This window comes from Pinus tabuliformis, chromosome 6, assembly GCF_031772625.1.
Source record: "Pinus tabuliformis cultivar Carrire ecotype Pingquan chromosome 6, CPIR1, whole genome shotgun sequence".
In the NCBI taxonomy this organism is placed as follows: Eukaryota; Viridiplantae; Streptophyta; class Pinopsida; order Pinales; family Pinaceae; genus Pinus; species Pinus tabuliformis.
In genome coordinates this window covers 2,038,745,141-2,038,768,316 of record NC_142292.1, presented here as the reverse complement: position 1 = coordinate 2,038,768,316, position 23,176 = coordinate 2,038,745,141, and the positions used below count along the sequence as shown (strand labels likewise).

The 23,176-nt window shown below is 35.3% G+C and overlaps 1 protein-coding gene across 1 annotated transcript in view; it reads left to right on the top strand.

The window, feature by feature from the left end:
• LOC149267428 (plastidal glycolate/glycerate translocator 1, chloroplastic-like) overlaps positions 1-23,176 on the top strand; it is a 220,186-nt gene that overhangs the window by 111,429 nt on the left and 85,581 nt on the right. The window lies entirely within an intron of this gene.

Genomic DNA, 23,176 nt, shown 5'->3' with positions numbered 1-23,176 from the left:
ACTTGCTAAGGTTTTGCAAATGGGGTAGCAAGCTAAGTGGGCTTGATTGTGGGGAAAACTCCACAGTTAAGCGCGCTTGAGCCAGAGGAGTTCTAGGATGGGTGACCTCCTAGGAAGTCCTGGTTACCGGGTGCAAGCCCCGACAGTGATGATTGATGCTATGTGATTCATTTCACTAGTTTCAATCCCACTTCTTCACCCCTGTGAGCATCACCCGACGCAATGAGTGTTAAGTGAACTATTCAAAAATCATGAGAAATCAGTCAGTTACGACTACCTCTCATGGAAATGGTCATACGTGAATGACTTACTTAACGCAGTTGAATCCCAAAATGATATCTAATATAATGCACTGCGTAAACCCCCATACTTAAATTATTTAGTTTTCAACTAAGTTCAACCAACGACTATGTAAAACTATGTTAACTTTTTTTTATTATTATTCATAATACTAGTATTGAATTCGAATATAATATATATCAAATTTAATAGTAGTGTTGAATTGGAATGGAATATATATTTATGATAAAATTATGTTAACTTTTTTATTATTATTCATAATACTAGTATTGAATTCGAATATAATATATAGCAAATTTAATAGTAGTGTTGAATTGGAATGGAATATATATTTATGATAAAATTATGTTAACTTTTTATTATTATTATTCATAATACTAGTATTGAATTCGAATATAATATATATCAAATTTAATAGTAGTGTTGAATTGGAATGGAATATATATTTATGATAAAATTAAGAATAATAATATATATTTTTCGAATCATTGAACGGAGAATCCACAGTATGAGTATTTTTGTACCAATGTTTCAAATCCCAAATGGGATCCATCATCAGGGTTTGAGAATGATGATAAAAGAAGAGCAGAATGGATAGAATAAATACTTAAGAGGACAAAATTTTTAAGGAACAACACATGGTCGCCTTGAAAATGAGATTGCTGTCCCGACAATTTTCAAGAAAATGTAGATCTGCAGCTCTTCTTGTTATCCTCACTCTAAAACTTTCGAGTAAAAGGATTTCACTCCAAGTATCCCCTCCGTACAGGGATAAGATTTTGGATTTAAGAGATCTGTGGTTTGTACTTTTCGAATCATTGACCGAAAAGTACAAACCACAGATCTCGTAAATCCAAAATCTTATCCCTGTACGGAGGGGATACTTGGAGTGAAATCCTTTTACTCGAAAGTTTTAGAGTGAGGATAACAAGAAGAGCTGCAGATCTACATTTTCTTGAAAATTGTCGGGACAGCAATCTCATTTTCAAGCCGACCATGTGCTGTTCCTTAAAAATTTTGTCCTCTTAAGTATTTATTCTATCCATTCTGCTCTTCTTTTATCATCATTCTCAAACCCTGATGATGGATCCCATTTGGGATTTGAAACGTTGGTACAAAAATACTCATACTGTGGATTCTCCGGTCAATGATTCGAAAAGTACAAACCACAGATCTCTTAAATCCAAAATCTTATCCTTGTACGGAGGGGATACTTGGAGTGAAATCCTTTTACTCGAAAGTTTTAGAGTGAGGATAACAAGAAGAGTTGCAGATCTACATTTTCTTAAAAATTGTCGGGACAACAATCTCATTTTCAAGCCGACCATGTGCTGTTCCTTAAAAATTTTGTCCTCTTAAGTATTTATTCTATCCATTCTGCTCTTCTTTTATCATCATTCTCAAACCCTGATGATGGATCCATTTGGGATTTGAAACGTTGGTACAAAAATACTCATACTGTGGATTCTCCGGTCAATGATTCGAAAAGTACAAACCACAGATCTCTTAAATCCAAAATAATATATATATTTTTTAATTTATTTAAATTAACTTAGTCCTATAAAGTAAATTTTTAATAAATATTGATCAATATTAATTTATAATAAATATTAAAAGATTAAAACATACAAACTAATTAATTTATTATTATTCCTATAATAATAGGAATTTGTAATATTCCTGGTGCAATTACTTTTGCTGACATTATTATTTCATATTTACTTGTAAATATGTGGAAAGGTTAGTGGTGGGGTCAAGAATAAATTTCACTGATTTATATAAATAATTTTTATAATATATAAATGTTTCTATCTCTTGAAAATGATATGGGAAACCATACATGAATATTTTGGGTTTCTTGTTGTCTAAGTGGTTATGTCCAAGTGGTGGACATAAAGGAGGAAAGTGAAACTGCCATTATGAAATAACATAACTAGAAATAACCTAACTATAGAGAAATGTTATACTGAGTGGAAAGATAAATTTAGCCGGAAAGATAAATTTCCCTGGAAAGAAATTTTAAAATGGGTATAAAGATATGAATAAACATGGATTTGAAAGATAAACTTATGAAAGAAAAAGCGGAAAGCATTTTCCTATTTTGAAAAGAACTTTGGTAAAGCAAAAAGATAAGCAAACCTTAAACGCCTGCTGGGAAAAAACAATATATACAAGTGAAAGCAAAAAGGTGGGCAAACCTTTTAAAGCAAAAAGGTGGGCCAACCTTAAACGCTCGACGCTGCCAGGAAAAAAACAATATATACAAGTGAAAACAGTTGTATTGAGAAAAAAATCAGGGTTTGTCTTTTATTTCTCTCTTATAGAAAGTTGTATTCAGAGCATATTAAAGGATTAAACAATATATTTCAAATAATGTGATAAAATACAAAAAAATTCGGTAAATCTAGATTTTTTAAGTTAGATTTTAGTTGATTTTTTTGAACTAGATTTTAGTTGATTTTATAGGTTGCTTTTTTGGTTATGTTTTGGAAAACTAAAAAATTCAGATTTTATTCGAAAAAGTTGGGATAAAATTGGGAGTTTTTCCATAAAAATGGTGAGTGAGGTAGTTTATTTAATCATTTTTTTAATAAATATTTTATATTATTTTGATTTTGTCGACTTGTTCAAAAACACTTTTGGACTTTAACGACTTTTTTAATTTCTAAATCCTTGCCAATTTAATTGTGAATTCAACTTTTTCTACATTATTTTCGATTAGATGGGTGACAACTTAAGAACAACCCAATTTAAAAAATACAACTGTCATTTCATCTTTGAGTGAATAGACTATTTCTATGACACTTTTCGACTTTAACGACTTTTTCAATTTTTAAACTCCTGCAAACCTTAAACGCTGGAAGCTGCTAGGAAAAAACAATATATACAAGTGAAAACAGTGGTATGGAGAGCAAAATCAAGGTTTGTCTTTTCTTTTTCTCTTTTAGAAAGTTCAATATATACAAGTGAAAACAGTGGTATTGAGAGCAAAATTAGGGCTTGTCTTTTCTTTTTCTCTTGGAGAAAGTTGTATTGAGAGCATATTAAAGGATTAAACAATGTATTTTCAAATAATGTGATAAAATACAAAAAATCAGTAAATCTATTTTTTCAGCTAGATTTTAGTTTTTTTTTAAAGCTAGATTTTAGCTGATTTTATTTGTTGATTTTTTGGCTATGTTTTGGAAAACTAAAAAATTGAGATTTTATTCGAAAAAGTTGGGATAAATTTGGGAGTTTTTCCATAAAAATGGTGAGTGAAGTAGTTTATTTAATAATTTCTTTTTAAATAAATATTTTATATTATTTTAATTTTGTTGACTTTTTCAAAAACACACTTAAATTTTAAGGAAGTTTTCAATTTCTAAATCCTTACCAATTTAATTGTGACATCGACTTTTTCCACATTATTTTCGATTGGATAAGTGACAACTTAAAAAAAACCCACTTTAAAAAATACAATGGTCACTTCATCTATTGAGAGAATGGTCTATTTCTATGACACCTTTTAACTTTAACTACTTTTTCAATTTTTAAACCCCTGCCAATTTAATTGTAACTTCAACTTTTTCCACATTATTTTTTATTGGATAAGTAACAGCTTAGGGGCAACCGCATTTAAAAAATACAACTGTCGCTTCATCTGTTGAGTGAATGGACTAATTCTATGTCACTGCACCGTCTGATTAATAAGAGTTTTGGCTTGCTCTTTCTTTTTAATAAATATTTATTTAATTTATTTAAATTTAGTATAAATATTTATTTAAAATTTAGTAAATATTTTGTTAGAGTGGTATAATTTGTAAAATATAAATATTTTAGATTTTAATTATATATTAAGAAGAATAAATTATTTTAATTTTTATGAGGTTAAAAATAGGTTATGGGACAGATTGTTTCTTCCTTGTTTGATGTATTTGGCTATTTTTCTGTGAAGCTTTAAAATAATAAATGCTCTGAGCTTCTCGACAAACCCCTCCTAAATAGATTATCCCAAGATCTAGCTGCCAGCATATCTGCATAACTTTCCCTTTTGTCTTTGAAGGCCTTACATTCTAAAATGAAATGTTTTTTGTTTCCACTTTTTAGGAAGAACAAAAAACACATACTCTTTCCTCCTACACTTCTTTTGGCCTTTCCCAGCGTCCTGCTTCACAATAGAGTTGATGAGAATTAGTCCTTATGTTTTTTGTTTCCACTTTTCAGGAAGAACAAAAAACGCATACTCTTTCCTCCTACACTTCTTTTGGCCTTTCCCAGCGTCCTGTTTCACAATAGAGTTGATGAGAATTAGTCCTTTCCTGAGTAATAAGAACTTTGGCTCTCCAAAAAATATTAACCTCTATGTGTGCTTTTGGCTAATGACTATGAGTGAGATTAAACATTTCAATATAATAATTTTTCTTCTTCCTAACTCCTAATCCAAATACACTCATTCAAAATACATTTTATAAAACAAAAAAATTAGAATTTTACAAAATTGTTTCACGTAATTTAAAAAAAAATTAATATTTTTAATAATTAGAATTTAGCATTCTATGACTATCACAACGATCGCACCATTGACCGGCTTAAGCTTTCAAAGGCGGTTAAATGTCTTCCACCCGGACTTCCGATGTTCGCGAATAATCCTTTCATTCTTGGTTTAATTTGTTTTGAGCAAATCTGACACGTGTGACCTCTTGCGAGTTCCTATCAAACTTCATTATCTGGGTGGTTTTGATTAGGCTTCAAATTTTCTTAATTCTATTAATGTAAAATTTCATTTATTTTTATTAATTACTTCAAATTTATAGGATATTATTTTATTTGCTTTATTTTTATTAATTATTTTAAAATTGTTTTAAATTTATAATATATATATATTATATATAAATATTGTACCTGACGTGTATGACATGACGGCTGGGGTGGTTGGCTTTCGCACTCCCCGCCGTGTGTTCGATTCCTGCGGCGGCATTCTCTGCCCTTTGTTTCGGCGATTTGTAACGGTTATGTTGTATTCTGCTGGCTTTGGCCGTAAATCTCTGCTGGCTTCTGCCATATTGATTGTAAATATCTGTAAGCTTCGGCCATATGAAGATTTCTCTCTGAAAAAAATATTATATATAAATATATTGATTATGAAAAATTTGTAGATTAATTCAATGAGTTAAATTTCTACCCTAAAATATTTTGTTAATAAAAGTTACTGGTCAAATCTCTTTAATGATCTTCTAATTAGACTTTGCTGACATGAAAGAATCAATGGTCCCTGTGTATAGATGTGCCAGATATTTCTTTGAGAAAAAAATTAATGATTTTAAAATTTATAATATATTTTTAAAATAAAGCCAATACCTCATTATTTTATATAAACAAAGTTCTATCGCAATCCTTTCCTGGTGCCTTTTCCTTCTTTTCAATAGTGATTCATAAGTGACTTTTTGTACTTTTGAATCACAAATCTACTGTCACCGGTGTTAAAGGAAATCGCAACTACAATTCGCATGGAGTAGTGCTATCCACTGTCGAATTACTTATGAACCAGCAAGCCTATGCCATTGATGCTTTTAGTTAGAAGCTGCAGTATTCATTACATGTATTGTGGCATCGTTTCACTAGAAGTGTTTCTTCCTCTGACCTTTGTATTTTCTGATCACTCACGATGCAGCAACCTTTGCCGATTTTTCTCTATGATGTCTGTTTGGGTACGGTGGTCGATAGATTGTTCTCTATTGAGTTATTTGTGGATGGCCCTTTTTGATATATAGCCACATATTTAACCTGTGTTTCAAATATGGGCAAAGGTTGATTGAGAGGGGGAAGCGAAAATATGGCGTTGGTTTAGAGGAAGCAGGCTGACAATGGCAGCTGCCAAAGCTCAGCAGCCGAGCTGCACTGCCATGGCCGCAACGAACTAGGCAGAGATGTCTGCGGCAGCAGCAGAAAGTAATACGCAGGTGGTGAAGCGGAGTGGGCTTATGGTGGTAAGCTCCATTTCACTTGCAATGAAGAAGTTTCTCGGCGTCTCTAAGGCTAGCTGGCCAGAAACTCTTAAATCTGGGAGCACATCAATGCTAACAATCTCCAGGTTTTTTCCTGCAGCAAGCTGAGGTTTTTGCTCCAGATGTCCTACAGTTTCCAGTCTTTGTCAGGTCATTATTTAGTGGCACTATCTGCATTCAGGTGAAAGCAACAGATTTAGCATCTATGTGCATTGCCTGAATTTAAGATCGGACAAGAATTCCTTTTGCCTTTTTGTGGTTCCTTCTTAGATAGGGAGGCAACTTCAGGAGGGGTATTCAATTACGACATTTCTAATGATGCTACAATCTCTCTCGTTTCCAGTTTAAACGGTGGTGTCATGGGTAGGGGTGCACATTTGGTCTCTAAGTTTAAGTATTTTAAGGATGCCCTTAAGTCAGGGGCCTTTCATTTGATTCACAAAGAGCTCTCAGGGCTGCTTTCATTGTGGATCAGGTGGAAGATATCCCAATTATCAAAGTGGATCACCCTCATTCTTACTAATCGAGCATGGATTTTTGCAATATGTTGTTATTTGCCATGGGTTTCAGTCACCGGCATTAATGATTCGAGAATGGGTGCATCAGAATTGGACTTCGAACATAGATCTTTTTTTTGCTCCAAGGTTTTCTTTGAGGTGAAAATTCAGGATCGGCAAGATTATGAAGATTATGATATGGGTTTTGAACAAGGACCAGGGCTTTGCATGAAGACGGTTTAATGGTTTTAACCCTCTTTCTATGCCATCTTTGCCCATACCTGTTTGGGTTAGATTACTGAATATACCCCTTCATCTGTTCAAGTGGGTTACTCTTTCGGCTGCTTCATTAAGTTAGACATAGATATGTTGGAGAAAAAAAATGTTACATTTACTCGCATATATGTTGAAATAAATCTCACTAGAGCATTGCCCAAAAAAAATCTCATCCATTAGAAGAACATGATTTTTCATAGTCAGTGGACTATGAAAATACAACTTTCCACTGCAGGACATCCTGGTCATCTTCAGAATGTTTTTCTTTCTTTTCAATGATGTTTTTGTGCATGTGCCAAAAATAAAACCCGAAGATGGAAGGACCCAAAAGTTTCTGTTAGCGCTTGAAATTTCACCTCAGGCTGAGAAAGGTAAACTTCAAGGCAACATCAAACCACTTAGCCTCGTAGCTAGCCCTATGGGGCAGGAGAGGGCTCTCTCCGGTCTATCTCAGTAAAGATCTTCAATGGGCGAGATGACCAATAGGAAAACACTGATTTTAGGCTAGTAAACTGATAAAAAAGGGTTTTTAATAAAATGACGGGGTTTTTCTGGGCTGCATGGGCAAAGTAACAGCTTGAGCAGAGAAATGTAATCAAGAACACAGATTATCCCCTGAGGCAAGGTAGGCAAGAAATTTAACATTAAATTGAGATTAAATGGGATGGCAAGACTGGTGAGGAGCTGACAAGGGCATAGAAGATGAATCCTTGTCAAACAGAAGAAAACATTAAATATTGAACAAACTTAAAGGCAGAGCATACAAATGATGAATTCTACCTTAACACTTCATTTGTTCAATTAGAAATGATCATGAAGTGAAATGAAACATAACAGTTTACATATGAAACAGAAGAAAAACTTATGCTAACTTTCATACCACAGGAATCTCAGAAGTCAGAGCTGTGTAATTTCATTAAAAATCTCTGTCAAAAACTGTACAATGAAGCTCTGTTACACACACCTCTCAGCACTCAGAATTCTCTCCCCCACTCTCCCTTACAAGTGAATTTTTAATACAATAAATAAAATGCTGCTAAGGGAAAAACAAATCGACCCCAAAACAGGGGCGCTGTTTCGCCTGCAATTATAAAAATGGCAAAGAGCGTTTCCATCTATTCTAAAATAGAACAACGTTACATTTTCTGTGGCCAATGAAGACAAAATCTAGAACATAGACCCTTTGATTTTGCAACTGTAGTCAAAAATAGATCATCGGTTCCTATTTTTCTGCTAAGACAGGTGTCTTTGTTTAAATATAGGCGTTTTAGTCTATGACTGTTCGCTCTCCCGTTGAATGAAACCAATTTTTAAATAAAGCTGATCCTTGAAGCACATTTTGATAGGAGAAAATCACTACAGGTCAATGCCCAGCTACATTCCCTGCCAAGAGGTGTTGAATGGTTTAAAGCATTGAAAGAAACTAATTTAGATTTGCTACAATTCGAGGAATTCAGACAACTAATCTCCACAGGACCGAAATATTTCACTCTGCATCGTTCTTGTCTCTGGTATTGCGATCCTCACTGATTTCTTCCAAATCCTCTCTAAGGACTCGCAATTGCCTTCAAACACCATCTCACCACTTCGCCACACTCTAAGCCTTGCAGTTTTTGAAATGCGACCATCAATTACTCGACAGCCATCAATCTTTGCATCATCACCTTTAGCTTTGCTCCTTCCTTTGAGCTCAAAAATATTTAATATTTGTGCCTTGCCAGCAATTTGAGTTTCACATATGCCGGGTGCCATGCTCACAATCAAGTTTCCTGTATCTTCTAGTAGATGATAGATTACATGGTGGAGCCTTATATTTATCTTTGCTTGACGAGCTGCTGCATCTACAGAACTTGGCATGTTGCGTATATTGAGACCCACAATGACAGCTCTACATGCTTGGGCTAAATCAACATCAGCTTGAGAGATTGCCCCAACTCCTGTATGAACAATATTAACAAGCACCTGAGAACTATTCAGGCTTTTCAATGTATCTGTTACAGCTTGAACAGTACCCTGCACATCAGCCTTAACAATAAGTGTCATTTCAACCATTTCCACTTTCTCATCCACATCCTCAGGCATCACAACTTTTTCTTCACTTTATTTTCTAAGTCGATCTTGTTCCAATCTAATTTTTCTTCCATTACTCAACTTTCTTGCCCTCTCCTCAGAGGAAACTACCATAATTTCATCTCCTGCTAATGGAAGCCCTCGAAGCCCTTCAATCTCAACAGGCATGGAAGGGCCCACTGATGGAGTGGGCCGACCAGACATATCACGTAGAACCCTTATCCTTCCCCACTCAGCACCAACAACAATGTGAAGACCAGGCACTAGTGTTCCAGAACGTACTATGGCAGTAGCTGAAGGGCCATGGCCACGATCAACTCGTGCTTCAACAACATATGCATGAGCATCACCATCAATACGAGCTTTCAAATCCATTATTTCAGCCTGGAGCAATAGTGCTTCTTCCAACTTATCTAGGCCAATATTTTTTGTTGCGGATATTTCAACTACCTGAATATCACCCCCCATTTCCTCTAGTGCTAAACCTTCTGAGCAAAGTTGTATGCGTACTTTTTGAGGATCTGCATTTGGCTTGTCACATTTGTTGATTGCAACCACAACAGGCAAATTTGCTGCTTGAGCATGAGCCATGGCTTCACGAGTTTGAGGCATGATACCATCATCAACAGCTAACACAAGCACCACTATATCTGTAACTGCAGCTCCCCTTGCTCGCATGGCACTGAAGGCAGCATGACCAGGGGTGTCCAAAAAAGTAAGCGATGCTCCAGATGACATGTTCACAACAAAGGCCCCTAGATGCACTTATCTATAGGTGTAAATAAAATATCAGCACCATTTACATCTTTAACAACATTCTCCAGGTACCAATCACAGATAATTGAAATCGCTGTGCCTGTGTTCTGTACAGGTTTCTCAAAAGTATGCAAACCATGTATGGGTCCAGAAAATGCCTCACACAACAACACCTCCCGCATACCCTGAGTTAAATCCATACTTACATGCTGTTCAACCAGATGAACTATATTCATATGACGGTGAACCAATGACTCCAGAACAGAAGGCCGCTGAAGGTCCCTATCAATCTTTAAAATTATAATCAACCTTCTCTTGAAGTTGTTTAGTACACAATCCCTCAGGTACTCTCTTAGAACAAAGACATGGTTCAGAATACATATTGGTTCCATTTCATTGAGCAGAGACTTGTCAACCTTTGCACTGCAGCCTCCAACATTTTAATGGTATCTCTATTTGCAGGTTCACTCTCATTTCCTGGCAAAGGCAAATCTGAACTGCTCTTCATTGACTTGGTAGAAGGCATGGCAACTCTGGCTGCATGATTCATGCGAATACTTATGCAGGCTGAACCATTCACCTGGCGACTCCAACTTGATCTAGACAGTCCAGTGCTCGCTGATCCATTCATGCAATGGAAGGGTATGTGGCAAACCCTGCCCTGTGTGAAGTTGTAGAAGGAATAAGAAAGGAGTTAGCAGATATTGAATTTGATGAAGATTTTTTCAGTACCTTGCTTCAATGGTTGAAATCTTCAAAGTTCTTCAAAACTAAAATTTGTGAGTTAATTGTTGAAAGAATTGAAAAGGAGATTCAATGCTTAGATGAGCAAATCCAGTCATATGATTTCCAAGACCCTAAAAAGTTCTTGGAAATCCTTCCTCCATACTCGCCTACAGATGTTTACATTGACAGTGTGCAGCTGGAAGTATGCATTGCAGAGTTGGGACAGCCAACAGAGTCCGGCTTCCGCGATCCAATGGCAACATATATGGACATGTTTTTCACTTTGATTGATAGATCAGACTGCCTTGTACGTGACCAGGCTCATTACGTGCATGAAGGGCTGCCAGCAACTGCATCTATGGCCTGGTGGAAGCTTTCTCAACCGGCATCATTTTCAGGTTTACTTGAGTGGTTAATCTGGCATTTCAGTATTACCTGATCTATTGTTTGTACAGCAGATTAGAGTAGATTTTGTAAATAAATAAGCAGCCATAAGGGCAGCATCTTGTTTTAGTTTGCTTGAAGATTGTTAAGTCGTTTTTCAGTCATTTCAGTCTTGAGATCAAATCAGTTTGAGTTCAGTTTCAGTTGTGTCGATGATGACTCCATTGCCCAATGGGTGGAGGCACTGTCTGCTCTCCCAAAGTTCTGCGGTTCTTGGCACCTCCACGAAGCGGCAGCTGCCATCCCAAGTGGAGCCGATGTTAGACTCCGTCTTATGTCAGTGTGAGATTGATTCTTCTTCAAAACCCTGTTTTGAAGAAGAAATCATTAAATGTGTTGTTTTAGAATATGTAATTTATTCTCCAGCTCTTCAAATGGCAGCGACTTCAAACTCCTATCCCTGCAAGCAGACAAAGAAAAGCCCTCATTCAAAATCAGCAAATTTAAAAAAGGAATTAGAAAACAGAGTTTGTAATCTGGACAAATATGGAAGGCGCCCACTTCTAATGATTGCTGCAGGAGGAATGTGCATAAGCTGCTTCATTATTGGATCATTCTACATACAGGGGCATTTTGATGGGTCTTCTCTTCTACTACTTGCAAGAAAATTATTATTAATTGGTCTTTTAGATTATATTGCAACATTTTCAATGGGCATGGGTGGAATTCCATGGGTCATGATGTCTGAGATATTTGCGAAATCGTTCATGCCCCAGGGTTTGAGGACGAGCTTCTTCAAAACATCTTCCTCGCAGGTACGCATTGGATGTATCTACCAAGAGTGCTTATGTTTTCACTGATAAAATGCCACTGGAATCTATGGAAGATCTAGCAAAGACCTGCATTTAATGTTCAGATTGTCACTAGAGGAAGGTCTCCTGATTTGTCTCCGTCAGAATCTCCAAAAGAGGAAGATACATATAACATGCAATCTGTTGATGGGGATGTTACGAGACAAATGGTGATCGCATCTTTGTAAAGCCCATGAACGACATTACATTTTCATCAGATGACAAGCCAAAACATCTTAGCTAGTTGCCATGTGCAGAATACGCATCAGACAGCAAAATCCAGTGTTAAATTGCAAGGGCGCGGCGCACTGATGTTTCAGCCCAAAATTTTGCTAATGTGACCAGGTTCTGTGTAATGCCGACATTCGGTTGAGATAATGTGGATAAGATTTAAGGAAGTGCTCTATTGAGATGGATACTTAATAGAATCATAACTGGAAATGTGGCGGCTAGTTAATTGGTGTTGGAACTCTGTATTTTCATGGTTTAGATTGGGGATTTTAGTTTGTAAACATCTTAGAGCAATGGCAGGCAGTTCAAGGTTTGATATATCTTCCAGTAGCCCGGATGGATCAAATTTTACTCGCTATGCAAATGGGCAGCGGAGTCACTTTTTAAGTTCTTCAAACTTGGAAAGGTCGAGCAGCTTTCGAGAAACTTTGGAAAGTCGAAATTTAATGGCAGGACCAAATTTGCCCAGGGGTGGTGCCTCATCACATGGAGAACATTTGCCTCTCTCACAGGTCTTATTGTTAGATACACTATCAATGGGAGATCGGAAATTTATACGTCTAGTTGAGCTGAGAAGGGTGATTAATGCCGCTGTAGGAAGTCAAACAGAAGATCCATCGTTGGGAGCAGGGCATGCCAAAGCTCTTGCTTCACTTGGGCCGGAGGAGCTCAAACGAGTGAGGACATTTGTTGCTGAAAATTCTCTAAAGGCGAGGGAGAGAGCAAGATTTCTGAATGAAGCAATTTCCAAATTGGATAAATTTCGTGTTCCATTGTTGTCGAGAAAGAGGTCTCGAGCAGAAGTTTCTTCTTCAAAAATTCTTCCCAACAGAGTGGTTTAAATTTACAAGAAATGAACATGATAGTACTACTACAAATGAGAAGAAGGATCGATTTATTGGCTTGGAGAAAGACCGAACTGTTCCTAAGAGCAGTATTAAGCCAAACTTTCGTGATGAGAATCATGCAGCCAGTCCCACAACAATTATGAAAGGGAAGGCTTCTCGAGCGCCCCGGCCCAGTTCAGGTGCATCAGCTAATACATCACCAAATTTTGCACGCACATATCCTACTTTTGATGGCTGGGAGCGATCTTCCAGTGCAAACAGAGCTCAGGTTGCTGGTGGCACAAACAATCGTAAGCGACCCCTGCCAACAAGATCTTCATCACCGCCTGTAGCCCAATGGGGTGGGTCAAAGAAGACGCAACGTGGAAGAAGAACAAACTTTGTGGCACCAGTTTCAAATCGTGATAATGTGACAAGTTTGGCAGAGGGATCTCCTAATCCTGAGTCTGGTGCTAAACCTGATTCTACTAAGAGCAATGGCACTTTCAAATCCTCTCCATGGTAATTAAACGGTGGTGACACAGGTAAATCTCTTTAAACTGAAAACACGTGGTGAGGTTGGTAAACTGCAGCTGCGATTGTTCAGGTGGAAACTTATTTAAAGGATCAGTTTCATATTTAAACAAAGACACCTGTCATAGCAGAGAAACAGGAACCGATGATCTATTCTTTGACTGCAGTTGCAAAGTGGCATTCATAGGTTTGTTTGCCTAATTTTGTCTTTCACGTTGGAATAATGGAAGGCTCATCTATCTTTAGGAGCAGATGGAGGATTCTATTCTATTTTCATGGCTTTAGTTGAAACAGCGCCCCTGTTTTGGGGGTCGATCTGTTGTTTTTAGTTGATTTAATGTATAAAAATAATTTTTGTAAAAGTGAGAAGGGAGAGTTCTGAGCGCTGGTGGAGGAGAACAGAGCTTTCATTGTACAGATTTTGACAGAGATTTTAAATCAAAAAATGCAGCTCTGACCCCTGAGATTCCTGTGGTATGACAATTTAGCATAAGTTTTCCTTCTGTTTCATATGTAACCTGTTATGTTTTCATTTCACTTCATGATCATTTCTAATTGAACAAATGAAGTGTTAAGGTAGAATTCATCATTTGTATGCTCTGCCTTTAAGTTTGTTCAATATTTAATGTTTTCTTCTGTTTGACAATGATTCATCTTCTATGCCCTTGTCAGCTCCTCACCAGTCTTGCCATTCCATTTAATCTCAATTTGATGTTAAATTTCTTGCCTACCTTGCCTCAGGGGATAATCTGTGTTCTCGATTACATTTCTCTGCTCAAGCTGTTACTTTGCCCATGCAGCCCAGAAAAACCTCGTTATTTTATTAAAAACCCCTTTTTATCAGTTTACTAGCCTAAAATCAGTGTTTCCCTATTGGTCATCTCGCCCATTGAAGATCTTTACTGAGATAGACCGGAGAGAGCCCTCTCCTGCCCCGTAGGGCTAGCTACGAGGCTAAGTGGTTTGATGTTGCCTTGGAGTTTACCTTTCTCAGCCTGAGGTGAAATTTCAAGCGCTAACAGTTTCAATAGAATCTAATTCATTGTAATAAATTAAAATTATAGTCCTTCGGTCTGAACTCAACCACATGCAATGCTATCTCATTCTACAGAAACCAGGGTTCACCCTCACTCAAATAGTGATAAAAAAAACAACTACAGTTGTAGACCCCGTAGAAATAAAATTGACTCAAGGAAACACAATCATTTTACGGTTTTCATCTATTCTTGAAAACTCCTTGGGATGGATAAATATGTGTACGATTTTTTTTTTTTTTTTTAAGATTCATTATTATTCCAGTATTAATTACCCCAGATTGAAATAAATGTATGGGTTATATTACTTTTTAGAGTTTTAATCCTTGGGATTTGGTTTTGGTTGGTTTCATTAGAAACTAATTATTCGAAACCCATTAGTTTAAATGTAACATCAGGGTAGTTTGTTTCTTGATTTTGTATATGGTAAATACCCTTTTGTCACTGACCAAGAAATTGACCAACATAATTTCTGTATTATAGGCATCATAATTATCGTGACATCTCAGCGATATAGTTTGCATTTCGGAAGTAACACAATATCAGCTTAAAAAAAATATGGCCGCTGAATGATCTTCAATGAAATTCTTTACTCTTTTAGTGATAAAAAATTTGAATGTGATTCAAGATATTGAATGAGTTTTTAACCAATTTGGTTGTCGTTAAAAGTTAGATCAGAATGTGAATATAACTTTGATACCAAATAAAATGAGCAAAAATAGTTTATTAAATAAGTACACATACTTCCTAAACAAGGACAGATATTTATAATTTATATAAGGACAAATGCATAAAAAATTATATATAATATATAAATTGAATAAAATATTATTGAATTGATAAAATGTGTGATATAGTGTTATATAATTGTATGTTTTTTGTTATATTTTAAATTTTTGTGATTTATATTGATAATGAGATTGTCTTTTAGATTAATCACATCCTTAAGATTTGGTGGAGCTTTCGAACCATCTGATGTGATTTATTATTTTTTTTTCCTCGAACTAAGTTGAGCCTAAGCCTAGGCTTGGGCCAGCCTTAGCGTTTACATGTTTTTTTGGTTAGATTTTTGACTTTTGTGATTTATATTGATAATGAGATTGTCTTTTGGATTAATCACATCCTTAAGATTTGGTCGACTTTTTGAATCAGCTAATGTGATTTTTTTTTTCCTCAAACTAAGTTGAGCCTAGGCCTAGGTCTAGGCCAGCCTTAGTGTTGGATAGAGGAATGATCTGCCCACTAGTGGGATGCTATCACCAAGACTGTGTGAAGCTCTATCGAGCTTGGACACCCCTTCAGATAGTTTAATTCCCCAAAAGTGGCTCCCATCCTCAACCCCTCTCCATGAGATTTGAACCCATGACCTAGTAAAGACTAAACCCCATAAAAACCAATTGATCTACACTTCATAGATATATAATTATATAATTATATATTTATATACATTAATTACATGTTTATATAATTGATGAATCATGTATCAAGGTTTTTTTTTTTTTTTCTTCAAAAGGTGGAAAAACCTATCAAACTCAGTTTGTCAAACCAACAGTGAGGACAGCCATCTCTGGCTGCTATCCGCGAATGTCAGTTGACACATCACTGTTATCAAGGAAAACCACGCCACCTGAAATAACCCGCTGGTGGTCCGTAAGGGAGCAGACTTTCACTCCTGCCAGATGCCTCTGGGTCTTGGGCCGTTAACCTGTTTCCTTACATCACTTTCTTATTTCATTTTCTTAATTAAAATGTATTATTTATTTATTATTATTAATATTTATTGATTTTTATTATATATTTATGTTTATTATGCGTATGGACAACTCCACTCTTTGGACTTCTATAATAATTTGCAGAGAGGCAAATCATAACTTTGTGACCTCACAATAAAATTTTTATAAACAGGAGCTTAATTAAAGACTATCATTTATCTTTCACCTATTTAAGAATAAATTTCAATTCTAATGAGTTTGCCTGACGGAATGAAATTCCGTTGTTTAGGGCCATATAACTCTCGGGCGGATTGTCCTCAGGGTCTAGGGATGAAAGAAAATGACCACAATACAATGACATGATTGCTAGGCAAAATAAGTGAAGAAATAAAGCCATAAAAGATGGTTGCCAAACTGACACTGGATACAAAACTAACACTTGAGATGGTGGATGCGTAGATGACCCAATTGGTGGTCTCTGGCCAAGCATTCCAAGATTAGTGATTAGGAAAATGGCCTTCCTTGACTCGGTAGGGATTTTGCATACACTAGTGTCTAAAATGCAACGTTGTATGTTTCGATCCCAGTACTTATAACTTGTTGACACTGAGACTTGATTCTCAGTCGGCCAATAGTAATTTTTTTTAAGGCTTTTGAAATGTTCCAATCGCAGTCGTACTGGTTGGTTGCTTTACTATTCAAAATTTCAATAAATGGAAAAATCCTAATCTTTATAGGAATGTTCAAAAGTGATTATAAGGCAAGTCATCCATTATCATAATTTGGTACTCTTAATTTTTGCTTTAAATTTAAAAAAAAAAGGGGGACTTTCTAACCTTAAAAAGTGTATTTTTTTTTTCATTGTCCATCAAATTATGATTTTGTAAATAGACTTTTTTACCCAAAAAAAAAAAGTGTATTCTTATGGTCAATTATAGGACTTTCTAACCTTAAAAAGTGTATTTTTTTCATTGTCCATCAAATTATGATTTTGTAAATGAAAAGTTTTTTTTTTCTTTAAAAAATATAAACTTTCTAACCAAAAAAGTGTATTGTTATGGTCAATCAAACTATGATTGTTGTAAATGAAAGAGAGGTTTCTTTTCAAGATTGAATTAATTAAGTATGAGACAAATAAGGAAAGTTTACTTTGATTATAACAAGCTTTTAAAGATTAAAGGCGTATGTTATATGCCTTTTGTGATGCAAAAAAATAATGGAAAGAGATTGAACTTGGTTAAATTCGAGGGTGTAAAGCAACGTTAACTATTGAATGATGTGAATGCTAGCAACTTGTACCCAATGAAAGATATGACGGTGATTCAACAATTGAACTCAGAAGCATGAGATGTGACCTAACATTCAGAAATACCATATTATTTATTCCACCATATTCATTTTAACGTTATTAAACATTGAAAAGGTTAAACTATGGTTTAAGATACTATCCACCAACGAAATCATATCTAATATAATTTTTATTTAGATTTGGATTGGTTTATTATTTTATTCTTTTTTATCTATTTCGATGTTTTTAGAGTGGAAAAATTGGAGGAATTAGCTTGTAGGATCATTTTTCTCTATAGGTGGAGAATTGAGTTTTGAAACCTTCCAGAAGCATTTTGAAACCTTAAATGATTATTTTTGGGTTAAAAAACTCTCCCTTGTGCGAACTCATCAGCATTGTTATGAAAGTGATGTCATATTAATCTTAGCAACAACTTGATGGATGTGAGCTTAATATAACAACAAAAATATGAGAGGGATTATATCCTCACAGGAGACCATCCAAATGTAGATACTCCCTTACAAGGCCTTCACAACAAGCTACATGAGTTTCCTACAAGAATCAACATGTGAACAAAGTGAAAAAATGAAAGCCTCACGTAAACTAGAAGTAATACCTCCAATATTCCATTAAGCTTGCCAATATGATGAACAATGTACTAGCCCAATGGGAGAATTCCGGTCCCCAAATTATGAACCCTTTCAAATGGAGAGAAAACTCCTTTTTGTAGAGGATCTCTCTTCTCTCCTATAAATACTTTATGTTCCAATTAACTCCATGACAAGTCAAATGATAGTAAAATATTTTAGTAGCAGTGAAACAATCTCCAAAAATAGCAATAAGAGAGTGGGGCACCTCCAAATAGTTGATGACCATCTCAAATGCCTCATCAAATGATAAATAAATGCCTTGATGCTATGCTTTTGAGTAGTCCAAGTGATGCATGTAATAGTGTTGCTACATGTACACCTTTCAAGAGGAATCCACGCTTATGCAAATAGCCATTTGTCCTCATCACATGCAACATGATCCACAAAAAAATCTCCTTAATGACCATCTCATAGTAAAATAATATAAGTGCCAACCCTGAGGGCACTCTCCAAGAGAAGTGAAACAATAGCAAGTATAGTTGAAATAATGATCTTTGACCATGTAACATTAAAGAAAGAATACCAAGGAAAGGTATACCTTAGAAGAATGTGCCTTGGGACCACCTCAATCTATCAATTCATAAAATAATAATATATGAAGTGCACCCTTTAAGAAGCATGAGTGAAAAAATAATAAATACCCCCCTAGGAGAGCGCTCTATAACTATTTCATTTTAAAATAGTAAGTGATCAACAAAATACACAAATACATGTGCAACTAATCTACATAGGTCAATCCCAATGTAGGTCATCTCAACAAACTCCACATGGAAGTGTGTGAAATGCCAACTAGATGAAGTGCTCCACAAGGAAAGCTTAGGAAAACCTCCAACAACTTTCTCAAAATAGAAAGATTCCTCATGGGCTCTTTCTCGAATACACAACCACCACAACAAATAAGTAAATGAACTCCTAGATGTTTACAACTCAAAAATTGCTCAAAGGAGCCAACAAAAATAACATATTAAATGTTGAACCAATTCCACATGAGTGTGCCCCCCTCGAATATGTGAACAAGAAGAAGGTGCTCCAACTAGGTTGACCAAATATCAAATATGATTAGGGGAAGGGAATCCTCATAAATACCTCTTAGCACAACTCCCATTGTACAAAAACCCTTCGAAAATAGTATCTACCATGCCATAAATTGACATGTAGCCAAAAAACTCCAATTCCAAGGGGATGGCCCCTCCACTCAAGCAAATAATATAAAACAATTTGTGTGACTCAACATGTGTGCCCCTAAAGGGGTGTGCTCCATCAAATTGTTGGACCATGTAGAATAAAGTTGTACTCCCTTGCAAAAACCTCCAACATAGTATCAACATAACAACAAACTACAAATTCCACTGAGACTAGAACCTAGGGTGTACCGCCAAGAGACTATTACATCATTAACCCTTAGAAAATGCTTAGATTACCATGAAAACATGAAATACTTCCCTCGTTTCCTAACCCTTCTAACTTCAACTTATGAATGAATACATCAAGGGTATTAACATCATCAAATGCACATCCCTCTCAGGTGATGTCTAATATTAAAATGTTACATCAACTAGGAAAATCCCACCAAGGTAACATGTATGACCATACCACATCAATACCATAGGAAAAAGTGACATAAGAAAGTGCTAACTCCATCAAACATCCAATATCATCACACACTCAATAATAGGTTATCATGTAAAATACCTCCTTTTTCTAGTGACATTGATAACACAACAACACCAACATACATATTCACTAGGATGCTCCATGAAGAATATGATGCAAGCGCCTCACATCACACACATGTAACCCCATGGGGGGTCTAGAACCATCATATATGAATAAGGTGTATTACTCTCTAGATGAACATATATGTTAAGGAAATACATGTTGAGGTGGCATAACCATTAAATTTGTACCGAAAGGGTAATCCATCAATCCAAGGCATGCAAATGTGAGAGAAGCACTAACCATAAGCCATTTAGCATGATCAACCAACAAGGAGAAGTGAGTCCTTTATAAACCAAAACACCAACTCAAACAAGAAATAACATCTCCAAGCAAAGACAAAGAGTGTGTCCCCCCAATCCATTGAAAAGCTCCACGATACTGGCAACAAACTTCATTAATGCGATTGAAAATCACAATGTGAAACCTCATAGAAGTGTTTTAAAAATCTGTTTGCTTGAACTCCGACTTGGTCAAGTTGACGCCTAACGAAGTCAACTTGGCTCTCTATTTGATTTGGGGACTAGTTTGGTGCCAAACCAATCCAACTCAACCTACTCAGTCAAGTTGGTCTAAGATCCCATTGTGGTGCACTTCATGGAAATGTTTGGAGATAACACTTTTAGGTATATCTTTATTGAAGCATAGTTCAAAGTTTAGAGAATTCAACACTGAAGATGACACCAGTTTGGAGTGAACCTCAGTAAATAATTAAAATTAAATAGATACTTTATTATTTCTTGACATATTTTGAAATACATGCAATCGTGATATGTCGCATCCTTGGAAAATGGCATGAATTATCACTATTACATATTAATGATAATAATATTCATAAAACTATATTATTATTACATAATATTTATTTATTACTTTATGGTAATATGTATAATATATTTTCAAGTATAATTGCAGGGTTGGAATATAATGTATCTATGAAGGATAATATGGAGAACCTAGGGAGCTAGTTAAGGGGATAATGATTTTAATGTGACCATAATAATGGATGAGACCCACTTAGTAGTTGATGGATAATAAATAGACCCATTAGGTAGTTAAGAAGAAATAATATAATAATAAGAGGTAGTTGGCATGGATCTTTAGGGATACATATGAGAAAGCATAAATATACATAAATACCATTGTAGATATGTTGGCCATATTATTTTGTAGAAACTATTGCTTGTGTAGTGGTTTCTTCCATTAAGAATATTATATGGTGTTACTCTACCTTAAAAATTCTTTCTATATTCTTGTTCTATTATGATGTCAATTCTGTTTGATATTTCTGAAGTTCAAGGCTATATTTTCTGTTTTATCTATCAAGGTTTACTACAAGTTGTGAATTTTGATAGATAAAAGATCAAAATATGAAAAATCAACCCTTAAGCTTGAATAATAAACTCTTGTCTTCATGAAATACCAAACATGCACACAATAAACAACATGAAGATATAGAGAAGAATCGTTAAGGTAAAGTAGCACTATCAAATACTCTTTATGGGAAGAATTACTTCACAAACCGTGTTTGCTACAAAATAATACATTCAATGTATCAAATACATTGATATTCATGTGTATTTATACTTTCTCATGAGTATTCCTAGGGATTTATGACACCTACCTTTTATTATTATATTATTTCCTCTTAACTATCTAGTGGTCCTTTTTATAACCCAACAACTACTGACTGAGCCTATTCCATTATTATGGCCACATTATATTCATTATCCCCTTGGTTACCTCACTAAACACCTCCTACTATCTTCCATAGATACATTACATTTGGGGTGATAACACATTGTTAAAAGCATTTTCTATATATTTGTAGGAAATATCTTTGCATGAGGAGATTTTTTGTGGCATTATTGACATGGTCAAACCTTCAAATGAATAATAAATACATGTTTTAAAATGATCTCATGAAATAAAAATATGACAAGTGGCAATATGAACCTATTTTGTTCCTTCAAAAGGAAATCTCGAGTATTTAGGGCCTTCTAAAATCTATTATTTTATGGAATAGTGTTTTATTTGAAGCATATAAATAGATGAGAGATTCATTTGTTGAAGGCATGGTTGGAAGAGTGGGAGTCTCCCTCCAATATTAATTGAACATCATTGGGAAGATTGGAAGAAAGACTTGTTCAATGTGAGTTTTTTCCATCTCTTTAGTCATTTTCATGGATGATTTGGGTTTTGCAAGAATTGCCATGGTTTTGTTCCTAAAATAATCTTTGGAGAAGGGAAAGTTTGTTATAAAATAAGAGATTAGGGTTGTGGTTGTTAAATCTTCTAGTGTCCTTGATGTAAGCTTGGTTGGATTTTTGAAGGATTTTGATGTTATAATTTTTTTCGTTGTTTTGCTTCATGTTTGCGGGTTGTCTTAGCAAGAGGCGAAAGTTTGGGTGATGGTGAGAACTATTTAGTTCTCTTGATCTTGTGGGAAATCAGATTTGAAGAAATGATGTATTATTGATTTTTCATTCAGTAAGAAGACTATTGTACTTTATTTACTTCTTTTAGGGTTTCATATGATGGGCATTCCTTCTTTATTTATTTGTTGCATGTTATTGCTGGATATATTATCATGGTTGTGATATTACATCTTGGCTAAGTGCTCTCACCTATTTTTGCATAATCTAAATCTCTGTTTTGAACTTGTTACAACAAAATCTAGTACCTTGGTGCAAAGCCTCACTAAATGATTAGACAAAGTGTAACAATAGGAATGTCACCTTAGCAACTATCCCCCTCATTTTAGTGATGGTCGTTGTTGACCATTACCTGTCAACGACCCATAGCAGTACACCCCATTTTTTTCGCAAAAGGAATAGCGACTGATTGATGTGTTCGTGTTGTTCAACTATCATCATCAGCCTGATCATCATGCTATATTGTAAACCCTTTTTGCATGTGTATAATGCAAATAATCTCAGCAGATCCATGTCGTGAATGTAATTACTTAGGTAAACCTACTTTTTTGGTGACGATCTACATTCCAGGAGGTTTTTTGTCTCACCGGTCCATTCTCAGATGGTCGGCAGAGTTTTCCTTCAGTGTTACCCCAAAGCCAGAATGGATTTTGTCACTGGGATCTAAGGGGAGTCCTAATGTTCTAGATGGAGTCCATGTAAAAGTGATTTGAGAATAATCCTAATTATTTGGTTAGGTTATTTTATTACAAATTGCTTGGTTTGCTGCATTATTTTTGTGTCGCAAAAATGAGTAGTATGTGAGAGTCTATCACAAATGGGTTTTCCCCCTTGAGATGTAAAAAATATGAAAATCATGATGTAAAGTGTCTTGAGGGTTGGAAAAATAATTTATAGGTTAG